This window comes from Rhamphochromis sp. 'chilingali' (genome assembly GCF_963969265.1).
Source record: "Rhamphochromis sp. 'chilingali' genome assembly, chromosome: 11".
NCBI classification, from domain to species: Eukaryota; Metazoa; Chordata; class Actinopteri; order Cichliformes; family Cichlidae; genus Rhamphochromis; species Rhamphochromis sp. 'chilingali'.
This window is the reverse complement of record NC_137938.1, coordinates 16718286-16738693: the sequence shown is the minus strand read 5'-3', so window position 1 is coordinate 16738693 and position 20408 is coordinate 16718286. Positions and strand designations below refer to the sequence as shown.

Sequence of the window (20408 nt, the reverse complement as noted above, 5' to 3'; positions counted from 1 at the left end):
CTGCAGTTTCTAGCTACTGACTGGCTAATATCATAGCAAACTGTTACTGTAATAAATTCTCTCATAAAAACTCTTCATGGAGGAAAAGCTCAATTTCCAGACCACTGCTGTCTGAAACTGCTACAACTGTACACACAATATATATGAGACAGTGTAAGATAACACAAATGGCTTGATGCGAATGTTAACTGGACTTTTCTTTGGTGCCTTTCCCATTTGTAGATATCGTATGAGCTGATTAACTGCATACTTATAAACATCCCAGAGGAAGCTATTTATCTCATGGAATGCAGGAAGATGCAGCCTTTATACAACTCTTGGACAAGCAGCTGATATCAATAGATAATTTTGTGATAAGCAATACAAGTGGTTTACACTCGTTCTTCTCGATGGGAGCTTAAGTACAGAGGGACATCAAAGTGTTGGACAGAAATGCTGCATGGCAGATGCTGTTGATGAAGCGTGCCCAGACATTTTTACCTATTTTTAACATTCCTGCTGACCAGCTGCTGAGCAGACCCTATCTGACCACCTACAGCTGAAAGGATACTGGATGTAAGCATATTCACAGAATGTGAGATAGCATACTTAAAAACAGGCAACATTTACCTCAGATGCCACAAACCCAAAATTTAACAATAATCGGCTATAATGTGGAGATATCGCTTCTCTAGCAGTTTAGCTCATCAATCGCTTAGAACTGAAATGCAATGAACGTCTGCACTTTATAGTCTGGCGCAGTTATGTAGCCATGAAAAACTGAGGATGTCGCCAGCACAATGGAAAAGTAAAAACTCTTGTGACAGTTTCTAGATTTAAAGCCACCATTCGGAGAATTTGGAAAGAAATCCCCCTCTGGATGAGTTCAAAGGCAGTATTAAAAAAACAAAACAACGCTGAAATTCATCCATCCATTCTCTTAACCGCTCATCCAACTTAGGGTCAGGGGAGGGGGCTGGATCCTGTCCCAGCTATCATAGGATGAGAGACGGGGTACACACTCGAGATGCCACCAGTCCATCACAGAGCTAAGCGACACAGACACAACCACATACTCTCACATGCACACCTACTGGATTAATAATCCACAAATAACCTCACAGGAATGTCTTTGGAATTTGGTGGGAAACCAAAGCACCCTGAGAAACTCCATACAGTCACAGGGAGAACACAGATACTCTCACATACAAGAAGACTGCAAATCATTTTAATGCATTATCACATCTTTGTGTCAACAGAAATCAATCAGTATATTCTGATAAAAGCAGAAACCAGAGTTGCTCAGGCAGCATATTAGAAATACTTCCTTAGAGTCACAGGTTGATGGCATTTTTTATATCACAATTTGGTGTATGCTTATGAGAACACTTACTCACACCTAATCAAGTATATTTTTATTTCATTTGCAACATTTGCAAATAAGTGGTGGAAATGCTTTTTAGTGGTAACCAAATGAATTTTTATTCAAATTCAAAGGGGTATGATGGAGTTTTCTAAATTGTGACAAACTGGTTGCTGAACCTGTTAAGTGAAAACTGTTAGTCACGCGCGCGCACACACACACACACACACACACACACACACACACACACACACACACACACACACACACACACACACATATGGCCAGTCCAGTCGATTTCATGTTACACTCATACTTCCATAGGTGGTAAAAACTATGCCACACAGTCGAAAAAAATGACAGACCGTGTCCTGAGTTGAGGTCAGAATTTGCTAAACACATGTCATGGAGGCAAAGGAGTGTGGTGGAAAAGTGGCTATCATGTGTGTTCTTTGCAGACACAAAAAGAAGAAGAATGCTGTGACTACAAAAAAAGATGTTTTTCTAGATGTCTGCCTCATCTCTAATCAAACAGATTGTCTACGTGTGGCGCACTGTAACAGTGTCGACTCTAATCCATCTGCCTAACATACTGTGTAACGATGATACTAGTATCACTGTTATATGTTAGGCACTTTCAAAATGCAGGTATCACCTACACTCTTACTTCTCTTCTGTGTAACTGCATTGAGAGTATTCAAGGCTGCTGCTAAATATGCTGCTTACACAACATTTTCAGTAAGGATAACAATGCAGAAAGGCCATGTGAGAGATGAAATAGTATGTAAGGTTTGGATAATTTCTCATGTGGCTCTTTTAATTTTTTCTAAGCACTTTAAGTGTAAAAGCTTGTCTACGGAAGAGGATTAGGGCCACTGGAAAAAAAAAAAAGAATTCTGACTTTAATCTCAGAATTCTGACTTTATTCTCAGAATTCTGACTTTTTTCTCAGAATTCTGACTTTATTCTCAGAATTCTGAGATTAAAGTCAGAATTCTGACTTTAATCTCAGAATTTTGAGGTGGGCACCTGCAGGCTTCCAGCTTCGGTGACAGCGATGTGTCCAGTTTGGCAGGTGGAGAACTAATTCACTAAATATGGTGGATATAAGTGACTTTTTGCGTGGCCGAGGGGTCCCCGAAGATGCTATTTTATTAATGGAAGAGCAGAAGGTGAGTAACAAAAAAGAGAAATAGTTTGGTGTCTCCTATTTTTACAGGAAAACAGTTACGGTACAGTTACGGTTAGCTGTTAGCATGCTTGTTAGCTTATAATGTTATATAGGAATGAACGTGTTTCACGATGTTACAGTATACTAGGTGAATTGACGTTTTAACTGTTGTTGATCGCAGGATCATCCCAGATGGGTTCGTTGCATTTTATTTTATTGTTCTACTATTTCAGAGTTTTTCAAGGCAGTTAAGCGGAGCTGTGTTACAGATGCTAGCCGCCTGCCAATATCACTGATATATTTGATGTGTACAAGCGGAGGAGAGAAGCTGTAATGAATGTTTATGCGGATATTTCACTCAGAAAAATGGGTGGCGTTCATACACAGCCACCGACACAGCCCCGGTTGTTGTTCTGACGGTGGCCGACTGACGATCCCCTCACAACATGTTAGCTAACACAAACTAATGTAGTGCATGTAACTGTGTATACGTTAGTGGTACAGTGTCGGAAGAAATGAGCAAACTGTTTATAATGTCAGAATGACATCATCTTTCTCCTATATATAAAAGTGCTGGCTGAGGAGCGCTGCCGGGTTGAACTTTGACCTCGGAGTGACGTTTGTTCGCACAACCAATAGAAGTGCAGAAAGTCGCAAATCAGGCATATTGTTCGCATAAACACAAAAATAAATAACGAAATAATCCCGATATTGTGCCAAAGACTGATTTACAATGTTACTTTGTGTTCTATGTGTAATACCTTTGCTTAAATGACTAAATGGACTGTGTATTTATGACTCTGCGTTATAGTCTTACATACATAAGTAACATTCATATGTACAGATAAAAATGTACAGAGCTATGTACACAAGCGTGTACACAAAAGTCTACTGCTGATCGAGCTGCTCAGTGGTCGTACAGTCTCATGCAGAGAGCGTGGAGGTGTTGTCCATGGTGGATGTTAGCTTAGACAACATCCTCTCCTCCCCAGTCTGCTCAGTGGACTTTAGCAGACCGCTAAAGCTGGCCCTCCCGACCAGTTTGTTAAGTTTCCCCCTGTCCCTCTCTGCCATTCCACCACTCCAGCAGACCACAACATAAAAGACAGCAGACGCCACCACAGTGTCGTAGAACATCCTTAGAAGACGTACTACCTACATCATAACCAATCAAGTCCCGCTTTTTTTTAAATACAGAAGAGGATTTATTATTTACTGAAAGGCTATGCCTTAGTTTGCTTCTTTCATTATTGTGTTTTGCCCTGCATAAAATAGATAGCTTTTCTGATAACTACAGTCAATACTCTCCTACTGGCATTAGCGGTGACCTAAGAGGCTTAACTTTAATATTGCTTTGCAGTGTAAATGTTGCAGAAAATGACTGTCTTTTCTTTCTTCCTGTGTGCAGATTGACTGTGACGTCATAGCGCTGATGGATGACGCAACTTTGGCAAACTACATTCCCTCGTACGGAGACAGAATTGCCGTCTTCAATTTCTGCAAAAGCAAGCAACCACTGTCAAAAAGAAAACTAGGACTTCTGCAAAAAGTTCACCTCTCAAAGTGAGAGAAACAGTGGCTGACATGTCAGATTTGGATGACTTAATAAGACTGTATTTCAGACTTTCTTTCAGTAACAAAGAAATACTTTCAATTTTAGCACATAGTCATCAGACAATTATAAGTGTTCGAACTCTAAAGAGAATTTGTAAAAGACTTGGGCTTTTTAGAAGGAAGAATCAATCAAACTTGGAGGAAGTGCTAGCCTTTGTCCAACAAGAGATCATGACAAATGGACAGATGCAAGGTTATCGTTGGCTACATCTACGTGCAATTCAACATGGATTTGTGGTGTCACAAGATACTGTAAGATGCATAATCAAATTGCTTGACCCTCAAGGTGTGGAACTGAGACGAGCTCGACGGTTGAGAAGACGACAGTACAGCTGCAGAGGGCCAAATGCTCTCTGGCACATGGATGGCTATGACAAGTTGAAACCATATGGTATTGCTATCAGTGGCTGCATAGATGGTTTTAGCCGCTATGTTTTATGGATGGAGGCTTATACTACAAACAGTGACCCTAAATTGATTGCAAGTTATTTTCTGAAAACAGTTTCATGCATCAGCGGATGTCCAGAAAGGTTACGTGCTGACCGAGGTACCGAAAATGGTTGTGTCGAACAAATGCAGATGTTTTTACGGAGAAACCACACAGACAGTTTTGCAGGTGAGAAAAGTTTCCTTTACGGAAGAAGTACGGCCAACCAACGTATAGAAGGATGGTGGGCTACCCTACGCAAACAGAGTGCACAATTTTGGATGAACTTATTTCAAACTTTTCAGGATGATGGCCACTTCACAGGGGATTTTTTGGATAAAAGTCTTATCCAATTCTGCTTTCTCAATCTTATTCAGGTAAAAGCATGTGCTCATGCTATGTAATGTCTTAGCTGCATAAATAGAAAATATAAATATGGTTAGAACATTTTTTTTCTTTAATAAGAAAATACCATCTGAATGAATTAGTCTTTCTACTAATTACTTACAAAAGTATTTGACTGTGCTGAGCTCTCACACCACACATGGTGCATTAAAGAACGTTTAAGAGCAGTTTAATTATAGTTTATAGATCTTAAGTAATCTTTCTTCATGCTTTTGCTGAAGGTTTCTGTCTTACAGCTGGAAAGCTTGGATTTGGTGAAGACAGCTCTGGATATGGTAGTAAACAGTGTACCTGTTCGTTTTGTTTTGTGACTGTATTATGTAAAACTCAAAATGATAAAAGAAAATGAAATATTAGCCAAAACTAGACTTCTAACAGAGATGAGAAACTTCTCTCTAATTAAAAAAAGTATACTGTATAAGTTCAAAATACATAAAAATACATATTCCTAACATCTCTTTACAGTTATGCTCTAGTGTGCATGAGCAGTTCAAATGTAGCGCATTGCTGTGAGAGTCTAAACAATGTCCATCACCCAGACACGTGCGTCCGACTGGTCTTCTTGTAAACTCTGTCATATCTTGAAATTCCACATAAATACTGTTTGTTACTATAAGGTCAGATCCGGTGCAGAAACGCATAAATTTCTGAAGTTTAATGTTATCCAGCTCTCTGATGAATCTTTTGAGATGATTTTTCACTTCTTTTTGTTGTGGAGTCAAATCCACAGCAAATTTCAGCAGCTGGCACACTTTTTTTGAAGTTGGTTGCAGTTCAGAGAATAACTTGGTCAGTCCCTCCGGACTGAGGGAGATATGGGGGTCGATGATCTCCCGCCAGCAGTCAATAACAAACATTGGTTTTTGGACAAGCTCTTTGTGTGCTATTTCATCAAGGATTGTAGGAAGAGTCTCAGCAGTGATTCTTTTTCTACAGCCATAACTGTCAAGAATTTCCACAAGATCATCCAAGTCAACTGCAGAGAAATCTTTTACTGCTTCCATCAAAACATCACATTCTTGGCTGCTGGCAAACTGTAGAAAGTGTGCTTTAAGATCACTGTAAACACCACTGAAAAGCACTTGTTCCATAAAAGGGATTGCAAGTTTATTTGGAAAATACTGACATTCTTGGTAACCTTTCAGGAGTATTCGCCCAACTGCCTTCCATTTTTCAGCAGGAAAATCATGGCGAATGAATGGCACTTTAATGGTTGCACCTAGGGTGCATCGCTCATAAAATTCATGCCAGAAGCATGTGAGTACATCTCTTAGTATTCCTGATCCAGTGCCTGGTTCTTCTGTGTTGTCTGGAAGTATGCGCTTCACATTCAGTGTTTTGGTCAAAATCTCCTCATCAGAGAAAGCAGTAATCATGTCATGTAAAGTGTCAGTATGACGTATGGTGATTGTTATTATGTTCTCTGAATTAGGTGGACTGAGGGGTACAAGAAAACCCTCATAGACTAATGTGTCTTCTGTATCTTCTTCAGCATCAAAAATTGGACCAAAAGTAATTTCTGGATCATCTAAAATTTCTGAACCAGCGATGACTTCATCAAAATTACCCCTGACTTCCCCCACTTGCAATGGATTAATATCACTGCCACTGCTTTCTGAGACAAACACCACTTCAGATGTCTCGCTGGCATCTTCTTCAGGATCTTTTGGTTTTGTTGCAATGTAGAAGCGTAACATTGTCAGTCTCGCTGCCTCATACATATTGCCAATAGACTGGCAGGTATCATCAGTAAGGTGGTTCTGTTTAAAGTCCCAAACCTCAAACTCAAAATCTGTTTCACATCCCTTAGGAGATATGCCATTAGGAAAAAAAAGTTTCTTTCCTTCCTGAAGAATATCTTTTAATCCAGCATCAGTGGCCATTTGAATTTTTCTAGTGCCACCTACCTGCTTCGCTCTCACCTGTTTGGCTATTTTTCCATCACAATGTATCCATCCTATCTCAACATTGCGTGTTGCTTTTTGCTTCTTTGTCTGTCTTATTCCTGCATCTGTATGTGAAGTGTTCTCCTTTGGACTTTCTTTTCTGGTTTTCATTTTCTCACGAAGTTTTTGCAGAAGTCCTAGTTTTCTTTTTGACAGTGGTTGCTTGCTTTTGCAGAAATTGAAGACGGCAATTCGGTCTCCGTACGAGGGAATGTAGTTTGCCAAAGTTGCGTCATCCATCAGCGCTATGACGTCACAGTCAATCTGCACACAGGAAGAAAGAAAAGACAGTCATTTTCTGCAACATTTACACTGCAAAGCAATATTAAAGTTAAGCCTCTTAGGTCACCGCTAATGCCAGTAGGAGAGTATTGACTGTAGTTATCAGAAAAGCTATCTATTTTATGCAGGGCGAAACACAATAATGAAAGAAGCAAACTAAGGCATAGCCTTTCAGTAAATAATAAATCCTCTTCTGTATTTAAAAAAAAGCGGGACTTGATTGGTTATGATGTAGGTAGTACGTCTTCTAAGGATGTTCTACGACACTGTGGTGGCGTCTGCTGTCTTTTATGTTGTGGTCTGCTGGAGTGGTGGAATGGCAGAGAGGGACAGGGGGAAACTTAACAAACTGGTCGGGAGGGCCAGCTTTAGCGGTCTGCTAAAGTCCACTGAGCAGACTGGGGAGGAGAGGATGTTGTCTAAGCTAACATCCACCATGGACAACACCTCCACGCTCTCTGCATGAGACTGTACGACCACTGAGCAGCTCGATCAGCAGTAGACTTTTGTGTACACGCTTGTGTACATAGCTCTGTACATTTTTATCTGTACATATGAATGTTACTTATGTATGTAAGACTATAACGCAGAGTCATAAATACACAGTCCATTTAGTCATTTAAGCAAAGGTATTACACATAGAACACAAAGTAACATTGTAAATCAGTCTTTGGCACAATATCGGGATTATTTCGTTATTTATTTTTGTGTTTATGCGAACAATATGCCTGATTTGCGACTTTCTGCACTTCTATTGGTTGTGCGAACAAACGTCACGTCACTCCGAGGTCAAAGTTCAACCCGGCAGCGCTCCTCAGCCAGCACTTTTATATATAGGAGAAAGATGATGTCATTCTGACATTATTAACAGTTTGCTCATTTCTTCCGACACTGTACCACTAACGTATACACAGTTACATGCACTACATTAGTTTGTGTTAGCTAACATGTTGTGAGGGGATCGTCAGTCGGCCACCGTCAGAACAACAACCGGGGCTGTGTCGGTGGCTGTGTATGAACGCCACCCATTTTTCTGAGTGAAATATCCGCATAAACATTCATTACAGCTTCTCTCCTCCGCTGTACTAAGTGTAACTTGTACACATCAAATATATCAGTGATATTGGCAGGCGGCTAGCATCTGTAACACAGCTCCGCTTAACTGCCTTGAAAAACTCTGAAATAGTAGAACAATAAAATAAAATGCAACGAACCCATCTGGGATGATCCTGCGATCAACAACAGTTAAAACGTCAATTCACCTAGTATACTGTAACATCGTGAAACACGTTCATTCCTATATAACATTATAAGCTAACAAGCATGCTAACAGCTAACCGTAACTGTACCGTAACTGTTTTCCTGTAAAAATAGGAGACACCAAACTATTTCTCTTTTTTGTTACTCACCTTCTGCTCTTCCATTAATAAAATAGCATCTTCGGGGACCCCTCGGCCACGCAAAAAGTCACTTATATCCACCATATTTAGTGAATTAGTTCTCCACCTGCCAAACTGGACACATCGCTGTCACCGAAGCTGGAAGCCTGCAGGTGCCCACCTCAAAATTCTGAGATTAAAGTCAGAATTCTGACTTTAATCTCAGAATTCTGACTTTATTCTCAGAATTCTGAGATTAAAGTCAGAATTCTGAGAAAAAAGTCAGAATTCTGAGATTAAAGTCAGAATTCTGAGAAAAAAGTCAGAATTCTGAGAATAAAGTCAGAATTCTGAGAAAAAAGTCAGAATTCTGACTTTATTCTCAGAATTCTGAGATTAAAGTCAGAATTCTGAGATTAAAGTCAGAATTCTTTTTTTTTTTTTTCCTGTGGCCCTAATCCTCTTCCGTACTTGTCAAATGGTTAAGCTAAGAAAAAATAATAATGGGAGTTCAGTTTTAAAGAATCTTCTTTAAACTCCAGACCAAGGCTTTATTCATTATTCCTCTTCACAATGTGAAGACTGATAGGCAAGAACAGCCTTCCCGTTGAAGAATTTTTCAACTTTCTTATAATGACTTTTCCTAGAACAAATATTAGACAAGCATTTTCCTTCTCTGTTTCTAATGCACAAACCTCAAAGGCTGCTCTAACAAAATTTCAAGTAAAATGACTGAAACTCTATTGAGGTGGAAGCTGACTTTGTCTGAAAACATAACTTTCGAGAAGTATGCCAAGGCCCTTGGAGTTTCCATTTGTAGGCACAGTACAAACAGTTTAAGCTAATTCACCAATTGGGATTTCAATTTTCTGTCCCAAATAACCCAGTCCAAATAGAGACCTGTTCTGTTTCCACTGTGAAGACAACAACAATGACATAATCTCACCAATAATCAGGATGTTACCTTAACCAAAAGCCTTTCGGGTCTGTTAAATTCACCTTCTCTCTTTGCAAACATCATGCTCCCCCACTCGCGCAGATGGGATGCATTTGTACAGTATCAGTTTTCAGACATAATAATGTGTTGTTACCACCAAGGTGAAGTGCAAAAACGCTGCCCTTCTCGAATGGGCAACACATAGAAACAGAACTTTCCACAGAGAGCCTTACATGCAACACTCCTGCAGTTAGGCTGGAAATTATTTCATTGCTAAACAAATTAGAGCCCCTTACGTCAGGTGACACTGAACTGCCCTCTGTCTCTAACAGGACGTCACTGGCACATTAAAACACACTGTCAAGCCAACAGCCAGGCAAAATTACATCCATTCAACCAAGAGTGTTTAGTATCCCCCCCACCACTTTCCAATAACTCCATTGCAACCAACTGTCAGACAAAATGGCCAGAACTTTTGTAACTCTGTGATGATGAAGAAAGACTCATTCATGATATCCAGCAGTTCTGCATGAGAGGGGAAGCTCTGATCGTAAGACAGGCAAATGTGCATGTGTTTTGTGTTTTAGAGTCGTTCAGAGTGCCCTGTTTGGTTTTAAAGAGACATGTGGACAACACTTGAAAACGCGAACAGTATTTGCTGTGGAGTCAATTCTTAGGTCTTATGGCACTAGTGAACTAATGTACAGTGCATGCTTTGTGTCTGTGTGTGCACTTGTGACAGCACACTGCTTGCAGGTAAATGTTTGACTAGGTAATGAAGCTTTGAATAAATGGAACAAAAACAGCTGGTGTTCTCCATCAGTCCCGTGTTATTCTAGGAGGTAAACACTATGGTCTGGGTTTTTACAGGCAAATACACTTATCTCATAAGGACAGTAGTTTATAGGCAGTAATTTTATCCTCTGAGTGATTATCGAACATAATATAATCCACAGAGTTGAGAGAGATTTCAGTTCTGCCTTAAAGGGTAGAATTTTTAACACTTCGTTATTTTCTTTCTTGTCAAACACTATATGAAGGACTGACCTATAAGGAACAGCGTTCACGTGCCTCTCTGTCAAAGTTCAGCAAAGGCTTAGCTTTTTATCTCTCCATTACCAACAGGTAATAAAATGTAGGCTGTATCCTGTTCTGCATTAGTGTGCCCTAACTCCATGAACCTCTGAAGTCAGGGATCCTTTCAGATCTAAAGAGCAATTGGAAAGTATCCCGGCAAAGATAGATAACACAGCCTGTTCTATAAATAAAACAGACTATAAAACAAAAAACACAATAGCTTACTTTTAGCTTGAGAACAGACAGATGGCATAATTACAGTGTCAAAAAGGTTGCGCTGTGTAGTTATTGTGCTGTGCAGCTGTTAGTAAACCCATTACTAAGCTTCAACTCAATTTTATTTATATAGTGCCAAATCACAACTAGTTGCTATTTGTAAGGTAAAGACTTTACAATAATACAGAGAAAACCTCAAGAAACAGACAACACCCTATGAGCAAGTACTTAGTGACAGTGGGGAAGGAAAAACTCCTTTTTAACAGGAAGAAACCTTTGGCAGAACCAGGCAGTAATTTTGGGGCAGACATGTGCTGCAGTTGGTTGGGGGATAAGGGGAGGAAGACAGGACACAAGACATACTGTGGAATAGAGCTGAATTTTAATAACAACTAATGATTGTGTGCAAATCAATCACAAGTGCAGCAAAATATATCTCTTTGCAAACAATCCCTTTTGTTTCAATTTACAGAAAATGCCAATTTAAAAAAAAATCATTTTAAATGTGGAACGACATTTCTATAGCAGACAGTGGAAAATGGCTTTTCTGTCATTTTCTTGTTTATCTATTGCTTAATTACTTTGGTGCAGTATGAATAGCAAAAGCTAACCCTGAAAACGACATGCTCCATGCACTTCGTCACACTTTCCAAAGCTGTCCTGTGGGGTGGATTGGAGTCTTTGCCAGGCCAATTCTGGACCTTGGGCCTTATGCTTGACACCACCGGTATTAACTGACAGTCGCCAGTTTAAACAGTTTCTCTTTGCTTGCCAAATCCTTTGGTTCTCTCTTTAACATTGTAGGATCTTTATGAAGCGACTTGAGACAACAGCTGTTGTGAACTGGCTCTGTATAAATGAAACTGAACTGAACTGGTTTGGGTCAGCTGGGCTTGCATATTTTGTGTAAATCTTTTATTCCAATCTATGACCTTTATGTGATGCATAAATCACAGTTTTCCCAACAAGAATGTTACAACTCAGCTAAGATTTACTTTTTTGCTGACCATAATGTTTTAAAGGACTTTCATGCAAAGGTAACACTTGGAGGCTTTTAATTTGACTGACAGAGGCCTTGCCACCACTCATTACTGAAGGCATGTTCAATACATCTCTGTTGCACAGATGTGAGCGGTCATGACATGCTGTACTGCTCATTTGACGTTTTTAATAAAACCAGCAGTGTTTTTCTTATCAGTAAAAATTAACATGCTTCTCAGAAATTAGTTTCTAATTCGATTTATAGAGTTTATGTAGCACTGCAAGAAACAATGAAGTTAACGACAAATGAAGTTATTTGGTACTTTTTTCTGTCCACAACAGATCATTTACTTTATCACTATCTTCATTTTTTGTCTGTGTTAATCACAGAAAACTATCCCAGGCTGTTTGTGTTATAATTAAATATCACGTTGAATAAATACAAAGCAATCTCGTGAATTTGTACCAATGTTGTAAAACATGCCTCTACGACCGCTGAAATGTACAAAGGGCCACATTACAGGCTGAGCAGTTCTATAATCTCCACTCATCTGTGGTTGTACAGTTGGACATGCACCGGAGGATCTTCACCCCCCGTTGCTTTGCGTCGTGACCTGCCACCCTGGGTTTTTGAGTTTCATGTAAATTTAGTGTGTAATGACACACTGTCAAGCGCACAGATGCTATTATGGTATCCCTACCAAGCAGAGGTCATCTTTTGCCACCCCACCCAAAGGAGGGATCGCTGCGCCAACATGGTTAAAGGCCCTGCTTTCACCCAGACCAAAATGACATATGATTTTATCTATATATTGGCAAGAGTTTGTGGTGCAGAGTGCTGAGAATCCTATCTGAAACTGTACAGGCCAAACAGATACTTAAGTGAAGTTTTCTTTACAGGTTTTTATATGTGCTAAAATTTAGATTTCTTTGTTCTCTTTTGATTCATTTAGAGTCAAGAGACTTTAAACTGGGGAAACACTATTACAAGTGCCCCCCCAAAAGTTTATTCTCTTCATCTGGACGTATGGGACAATGGGAGAAACATTTTGTCACTCATTCAAGTGATTTTTCAGGCTCAGCTAAATGCACTTTTCCTCAACCTTAAAAACAGCATAATGACTGAAACTAGCACCACTTACGAACAACGGCTGTGAGGTCAGTTTCTTGGTTGGGACAGTGGAAACGTAGGAGGTACTCCAGCCAAGTCTCTAAGATTATGAGAAACAGGGAAGAGAGCATTTGGCATGCAGACAAGTCCATCCATCCATCCATCCATTTTCTTCTGTTTATCCAGGACTGGGTGCAGCAGCCTAAGTACACCTGGGGTGTCCTGGTGCCCAGTCATCTCCTCCAGCTTGTCCAGGGGAAGACCAAGGTGTTCCCAGGCCAGTTGAGAGGTAAAACCTCTCCAGCATGTCCTGGGTCTACGGCCGGGGCCTTCTCCTGGTGTGACATGCCCGGAACACCTCACCCATGAGGCGCCCAGGAGGCATCCTTGTCAGATGTCTGCACTACCTCCATACTCCACTTTCGATGTGGAGTATGGAGATGTGGAGCGGCTCTACTCTGAGCCCTTCCCGGATGGCTGAACTACTCACCTTATCTCTAAGGGACATGCTATCCACCCCACGAAGAAAGCTAATTTTTACCGCTTGTGTCCACGATCTTGTTCTTTTGGTCACTATCCAAAGCTTGTGAACATAGATCAAGTGGTAAATTAAGAACTCAGCTTTACGCTTAGCTGTCTCTTCAAAATAATGGACTGGTATAGTGTCTGCATGACTGCAACCGAAGCACCAATCCATCTGTCAATCGCTCACTCCCCTCACTTGTGAACAAGACCCCAAGATACTTAAACTCCTCCACTTGGGGCAGTAACTGTCTAATTGTATAAGGATCAAATGGCTTATAGCAGCAGGCCACACCCCATACTCCTGAAGCACCTCCCACAGAACACTATGAGGGTTTTCCATGGGCTCTTCAAAGTCCTCCAACACCCGAGTTTTTGCTTCAGCCACTGCCCGAGCTGCTTTCTGCTTGGCCTGTCAGTACCTATCGACTGCCTCCAAAGTCTCACAGGCTAGCCAAGCCCAATAGCACTCCTCCTTCAGCCTGATGGCTCCCTTCACCTCTGGTGTTCGACATCTGGTTCAGTGGTTATCAACCACTTTGTGGCTGCAGCTCAGTGCAGCAGCAGCGTCAATAATAGTGCTGAACATGGTCCATTTGGACTCAATGCCCCCAGTCTCTGCTGCTGTCGAAGCTCTGCCAGAGGTGGGAGTTGAAGGTCTTACGGACAGGGGGCGCGTTCTCAGCGCACCCTCACTATTCATTTAGGCACCCCAGGTCAGTCAAGCATCCTTCCCTGCCACCTGATCCAACTCAATACCAGATGGTGATCAGTTGACAGCTCAGCACCACTCTTCACCTGGGTTCATCCAGAACATATGGACATATAGATCTGATGATACAATAACAAAATTGATCATTGGGCCGCGGCCTGGGGTGTCCTGGTGCCACATGCTCTTAGGGACATCCTTATGTTCAAACATGATGTTTGTTATGGACAAACTTTGATTTGCACAGAAGTTTAGTAATAGAGCACTGCTTGGGTTCAGATCTGGCAGCCCATTCCTCCAAATCACACCCCCTTGCAGATCTCTCTTTTGCAGATCTCTCATGAACGTAGAAGTCTCCCAGTAAGACTACCCTCCTTCAAAAACCCCACCCAGGGACTCCAGGAAGGCTGGTAACTCTGAACTGTCATGGCGCAGACAACATTCCCGACCCGAAGGCCCAGGGAACAAACCCTCTCATCTACTGGGAAAAAACTCAATGTGCAGGCAGCAAGTCGAGGGGATACTAAGATACCCACCCCGGCCTTCCGCCTTTCACCAAGAGCATCCCCAGACTGAGACAGAGTCCAGCCTGGAACCAGGAGACGGGTTCCAGAAGCAAAAGCTGTGCATTGAGGTGAGCCTGACTATACCTAGCCGGCACCTGTTAACCCTAACGCACTAGCTCAGGCTCCTTCCCCACCCGAGAAGTGATGTTCAGATGTCCCAGTTGGTAATCTCAGTACCAAGAATAGATCAGCCAGGGTCTACGTCCCTGGCCACCACCCAGCTCACACTGTACATGACCCCTACGACTCCTCCTGTGGTTGGCGGGCTTACCGGAAGGTGGGCCCATATCCCTTTCAGGCTCGGTTGGGCCTCATGGACTAAGGCCTGGCCACCAGGCACTCGCCCGTGGGCACCTTTTCTGGGCTTGGCTCCAGGGCAGGGCCTCAGTAACCCTATGCCAGGTAGGGTGAACCGTTTCCTAGATCTTCCACTCATAGGGGTTTTTGAATCACTTTTTGTCTAGTCCCTCACCCAAGACCAATTTGCCATGGGAGACCCTGCCAGGGGGCAAACAAAAACACAAAACCCTGAAATCTACCAGTACACTTCTAATACAGCTGTCCTAAATTGATGGTTTTTGCAAGCCAGGATCAGAGCTACATGCTTTGAAATGTTTTTCTTTTCTTTTTGTTTGCAACAGAGTCGATTTCTTGGAAGCTCAGCAAACATCACTGATGGAGTTTCTTGTACAGTTCACAAGGCTGTTCATGTTAGTTTTACAAATCATTTACAAAGTGACACATTGAGTACATTTGCTCCCAAAATATTAAAAGAAAATGGGCAAGTGGCGCACACTGTGACACACATCTTGATTTCTATGCTCCTAACAAGAAAAAATTAAAATTAAAAACAACTGAAAGAAATAGCCAAATCTGCAAAGTGAGTAACATTCAGAAGATTTTCCAGATGGCTGTTTTACATTAAAGCGTTGGGACTTTCGCTGGGGGTGTAGATTTGAATTTAAGCCATCCTGTTGAGAATTCTGGGCCTTATAGCCCTTCCTTTAAAAGTCCCAGGCAGGCAGCGCCACAGGGAAAACATCACTCTATTAAGTTATTATTCACACTTTGAAGTCCTTCTCACCTTTCTCCTAAACTCCACTCAGCTCAGCATTTAAGGCACAAATTAAAAGCAAAGGCCTTGAGGCATGGGGCCATCTGGTCCTTCGTATGCCTCGGCTGTACATTTCATTAGCAGGCTGATTTTTCTTTCCCCACAGCATGAGACTCGGTGAAACAGTACGTACTGAGGGCAAGAGGCAGTAAGACATTTTTACATCACTTAGCATGACTGTTTCTAAACTGAGCATATGGGGAAGAATCTGACTAAATTGCAGTTTTCACATGCAACTGCAAGGAATGAGAAGATGAAAGAATGATTTGAAGATCAAAGTGCTATGTTTTAACATACTACAAAGGCAAAATGGGTTTTTTTTTGTTTGTTTTTTTAATTTGCTTTGGAATAAAGTAAAGTGTATGTAAGTGCCAAAATTGCTTTCATAGTGTCTTTCACCCATTTATACAATACCATAAAAATTTAAATTTATACATCAACACTATAAATTCCATTTGTGTTGATGTAATTCAGACATGCCTCTGAAATGATGATCTGTAAACAATGAAAGCACCTGTATTCTTAAAACAAATCATAGGATGAGAATCTAGCAAATTTAGTTATCATTTGATGTCAATTTAGATCTGTATAAGCTACACCCAGTTATATTTTTACAGCGTTATTGCATCAAATGATTTAGTGTAACACGAAGTGTAATGTGAATGTGAGTCACTTGTATTGAAAAGGTCACAGGAAGCCACGCAATTGCAGGTGCCCTAAGCTCTATGAAGCATTTTAGCAGCTTTTTTTTCTTGGGTATTTGTAGACCTCATAAGACAAAAATGTAGAGACTATCTGCTTACACATTTTTCACAGTTTAGCCAAAAGCTTATTGGGAAGGTTAAAAATGAGTATTATTATTATTCATTGTCATGCTTTCTTGAAGATAAAGGGTTTGGTAATAGTCCGGTTTTGTTACATGTCTTTTTATCTTACTTCCAAGGAGCCAGGCTTTCATTGTTGGACAATGGCTCGATCGATTTTAAATCCAGTTTTTCTACCAAGGGTGGATGGGTGGCTGTTAATGAGTGTTATTATTTCAAGAATAAGCATGACCCAAAGAGACCAGTGCATACATTACACATTCATTTAGACAAGCAAAGATGCACTCAGGATTCAGGTCAATACTTTCAGGTAAAAGTTTTGCTTGAAGGGTCCAAACACTGTTGTGCCAGATGATTGCTAGAGAAGAAAGAACAGGTTAGAAGTGTTTCCAATGAATCTAAGGAATGAACTGTGAATGGACACCTAACTTGGGTCTCTTTTCTGAGTTGCAGGTGGGGAAGGCAGATGACAGCTCTAGAGGTAAGAAGTGGTAGAGGGTGAGAAAGCAGATAAATATTCTAGGGTGAGTATTGTTGAGGAATTGCCAGATCTTGGTTTGCAAGTTCAACTGGAGCCAAGGACACATCAAGCCATTCCATCGGGTTGCAGGGGCCAGCCAAAATACACAGCAGTAGGAGTTAGGAACAGAGATGACAAAACAAGGTCAGGAAACTAGGTAAAGAATGAACAAACTGGGAAGCAGGGTTCCGGCTAGAACTATTCACGAAGACTACTTAAAGCAAAGCTTACCCAAGACTGTTCACACACTCGATATCGACTTTCATGCTAGTCAGAATAGTTTTTGCCTTACAGTATATACTACATTTCTATTTATGTTTGCAAGTTTCAGTAAATCGATGCACTTATTTCCCATTTTCTTAGCAAAATGTTGTTGGGAAACTGACATCCCTCCTATTATTTTATACTATATTTTGTTTCTCTTTGTTTTTGTGTTGTTCAGCACTTTAAAAACACACCAGGGCGGAGGGAGGTTTTGGAGTCTTCTCACACCCCCGTTCTCTGCGACCTGCTGGAGCGGGGGGCCGGGAGGAGGAGTTGGCCGTCCAACTGGGGTCTGGAGTGTGGGGCCTCCCTGCTGCTGCGGAGTCTGCTCCTCCCCACCGCAGGGAAAAAGGGTAACACCACCTGGGTCTGGGTGCAGTTTCCCCCTCCAGAGTACGCTTGGGGAGTGTGATTGTGTGTACAGTGCCTCTCTATGTCTGTCTCCACGTTGGTTGAGTGTTGAGTAATTGCATACGAGAGCATGAGGGTGGGAATGGATGCTTGTATCGGTGTGTGCCTGTATGTCTGTGTCTATATGTCAGGTTGGGTATCAGACGCCACCTCTCTGAGAACATCTCAGGCCCTCTAAGGCAGCGGTCCCCCATCCCCGGGCCTTGGACCGGTACTGGTCCGTGAGTCGTTTGGTACCGGGCTGCGAGAGTTGAGGCTCAGTTGTGAAATGTATAGTTTTCAGAGTTTTTATCGGTTTTCAGCGTTATTTTGTTATCATTTTTATCGTTTACTCGGTTTTCCTGGGTCTTTTCACGTGTGTTATGAATAAATTTTCTTTTTTTCAGTACCGGTACTAGTTTTATTTTGTTGTATTTATCCACGACACCTTAAAGGCCAGTCCATGAAAATATTGTCGGGCATAAACCGGTCCGTGGCGCAAAAAAGGTTGGGGACCGCTGCTCTAAGGTATGGAGGCCTATCTCCCCCCACCACTTCCCCTGCCAGTGGCAGACGCCCTCAGACATCGGTGCGTTGGTGGTTCTTTGTGTCCGGGGGTGGGCGCCCAGGTACACACCGGCTCACTCCTTGGTGGCTGCTTATCGGGGCCTGGAGCCTGGGGCTCGCTCGGGCCACTTCGGAGGTGGGGTGCCCTCGGCCTCTCTGCCTGGGGCTCGCTCACTCTGGCACAGCTGGCTGCCGGCGGAGCTCACGGGCACGTCACTGCAACCCCCCCTGGCTTCTGCTCCGCGGCTGCTGGATGACCCCTCATCTGGGGCTCTCCTCAGCTCCTTCTGGGATAGTGGCACAGCTGCCCCTCTGTTGGTCTTCCTTGGTCTCTTGTGTTCTGGGGGCCTCTGGATGTCTGGAGTCTTGATCTCCTCCATACCTGCTTCATGCCCTGGTGGACGGGGCAGTGGCTCCCCCACACCCTCTAGCAGATCATTACATGAAGGAACCTTTTAAATACAAGCGTGCTCATGCTCACAGGTGTACACACGGGTGCTCACACACACACAAACTACACCATTTTTGGCTCCTACCTCAAAGCACACTGTGCGCTGTCAATTTTACGTGCTGCACAATAATGTTTAGTATTTACTATTTACTGTTATATTCCCATATATCATTGTGATGTTGTTTATTGTATTGCTCTCGTTTTCTTCTGCTTGTTTTCTTTTTTCTTTCTCAACAGGTGATCCAGGTGATTGATATATGCATTTTTTGTGTGTCTGCTTATTTAGTTGGTTTTTGTTTTTTTGCCCTTTATCCCCGTCCCTCTTCTCCGCTGTTTTCCCCCCTCTTCCTTTCTCCCTTTTCTTTTCCTCATTTAAGTCTGTCCCGTATCTAGCAAGTGAAAATAAAATAAATAAATAAAATAAACAATAAAAGGTGAATCAAATAGACCATTTCGGCAAGGCTGGGATGGTCAATTTGGTAAAGTAAATCCGTTGGGCATCTTTCCTCGCCTTTAGACAATAATTCTGATGGCAAAAGAACCAAACGGGACAGGCGAAAAAACAAAACAAAACAAAAAACAAAACACACCAGGCTTGCCAAAGTGCTATGTAAATAAACGATGGTGATGATGATGATGAAATGTCAAGACAGGAGGGGTGACTTTTGCACAATACTGAATGATTTACAGTCTACTATATAATCCTAAAGAGAAACTGTACCCATTTCCACTTGTATACAGGGTTTGAAGTGTCTAACGGACATGCAAAGATATTTGCCGAGCACTTTTGAACGATTTGTTTTTTTTGACCTAATGATTACCTGACCAAAACTTTACAGTCATACCCAGATACTTAAATGATCAGCACATATATGTGGCACATTAAGCACTAGTTGAGGGCACGATTGCTTCTTGTCAGTGTTTATTAATGGAATTGAGGGCAGGTTTTCAACTACTGCTTTTATTGTCCATTGAGAAACCATAACTCAATGGACAGAAACATGCAGTAAATGGGCAAAGGCTCCCAACCACGATCATGATTGATTCCATGTTGAAATCTAAAATGGCAAACATGGACAAGAGGTTTAACAAGAAAACTGATTTCCTTGTCATCGTTGTATTTTTACTCAGTTGTATATAGTATTTGTATTTGTATTCTATTTTTATCTTATTGTATATTTATTTTATTTTATTCTACTGTATATAGTATTTTATTTTATTCTATTCTGTACAGTTGTGTACTGTATTTATTCTTATTGTATTCTAATTTTTGCCTCATAACTTTTGCACTGTCCACTTCCTGCTGTGACAAAACAAATTTCCCACGTGTGGGACTAATAAAGGTTATCTTATCTTATCTTATCTTATGGAAGCGCTGATAAGATGGAAAAGCCTTAAAACATCCCAGTAATGGCCATGTGATAAAATTCTACAACTTTTTCCATCGTTTCACAATTTTACATCTTTAAATCAAAGCTGCGATAACAGAAAACCCATCATCTTTAGACTCCTCGCAGGCTGAACAAGATGAGCAGATGGCTGAAAAAATCAAAAGTGGTGCAATAAATACAACAAAATATATTGAATGAGCAA

At 41.5% G+C, this 20408-nt stretch overlaps 1 long non-coding RNA gene across 2 annotated transcripts; it reads left to right on the top strand.

Annotated features, from left to right (window-relative positions):
* Positions 1–2195: 2195 nt before the first annotated feature.
* LOC308405705 lies at positions 2196–20382 on the top strand. 2 transcript variants are annotated; one of them, XR_013973382.1, is made up of 4 exons: positions 2196–2514; positions 3922–4931; positions 17077–17104; positions 17586–20382. It is a non-coding gene; the product is annotated as an uncharacterized lncRNA (long non-coding RNA). The 2 variants fall into 2 exon arrangements; XR_013973383.1 differs by lacking the exon at positions 17077–17104 and having other exon boundaries at positions 2206–2514.
* Positions 20383–20408: the final 26 nt, after the last annotated feature.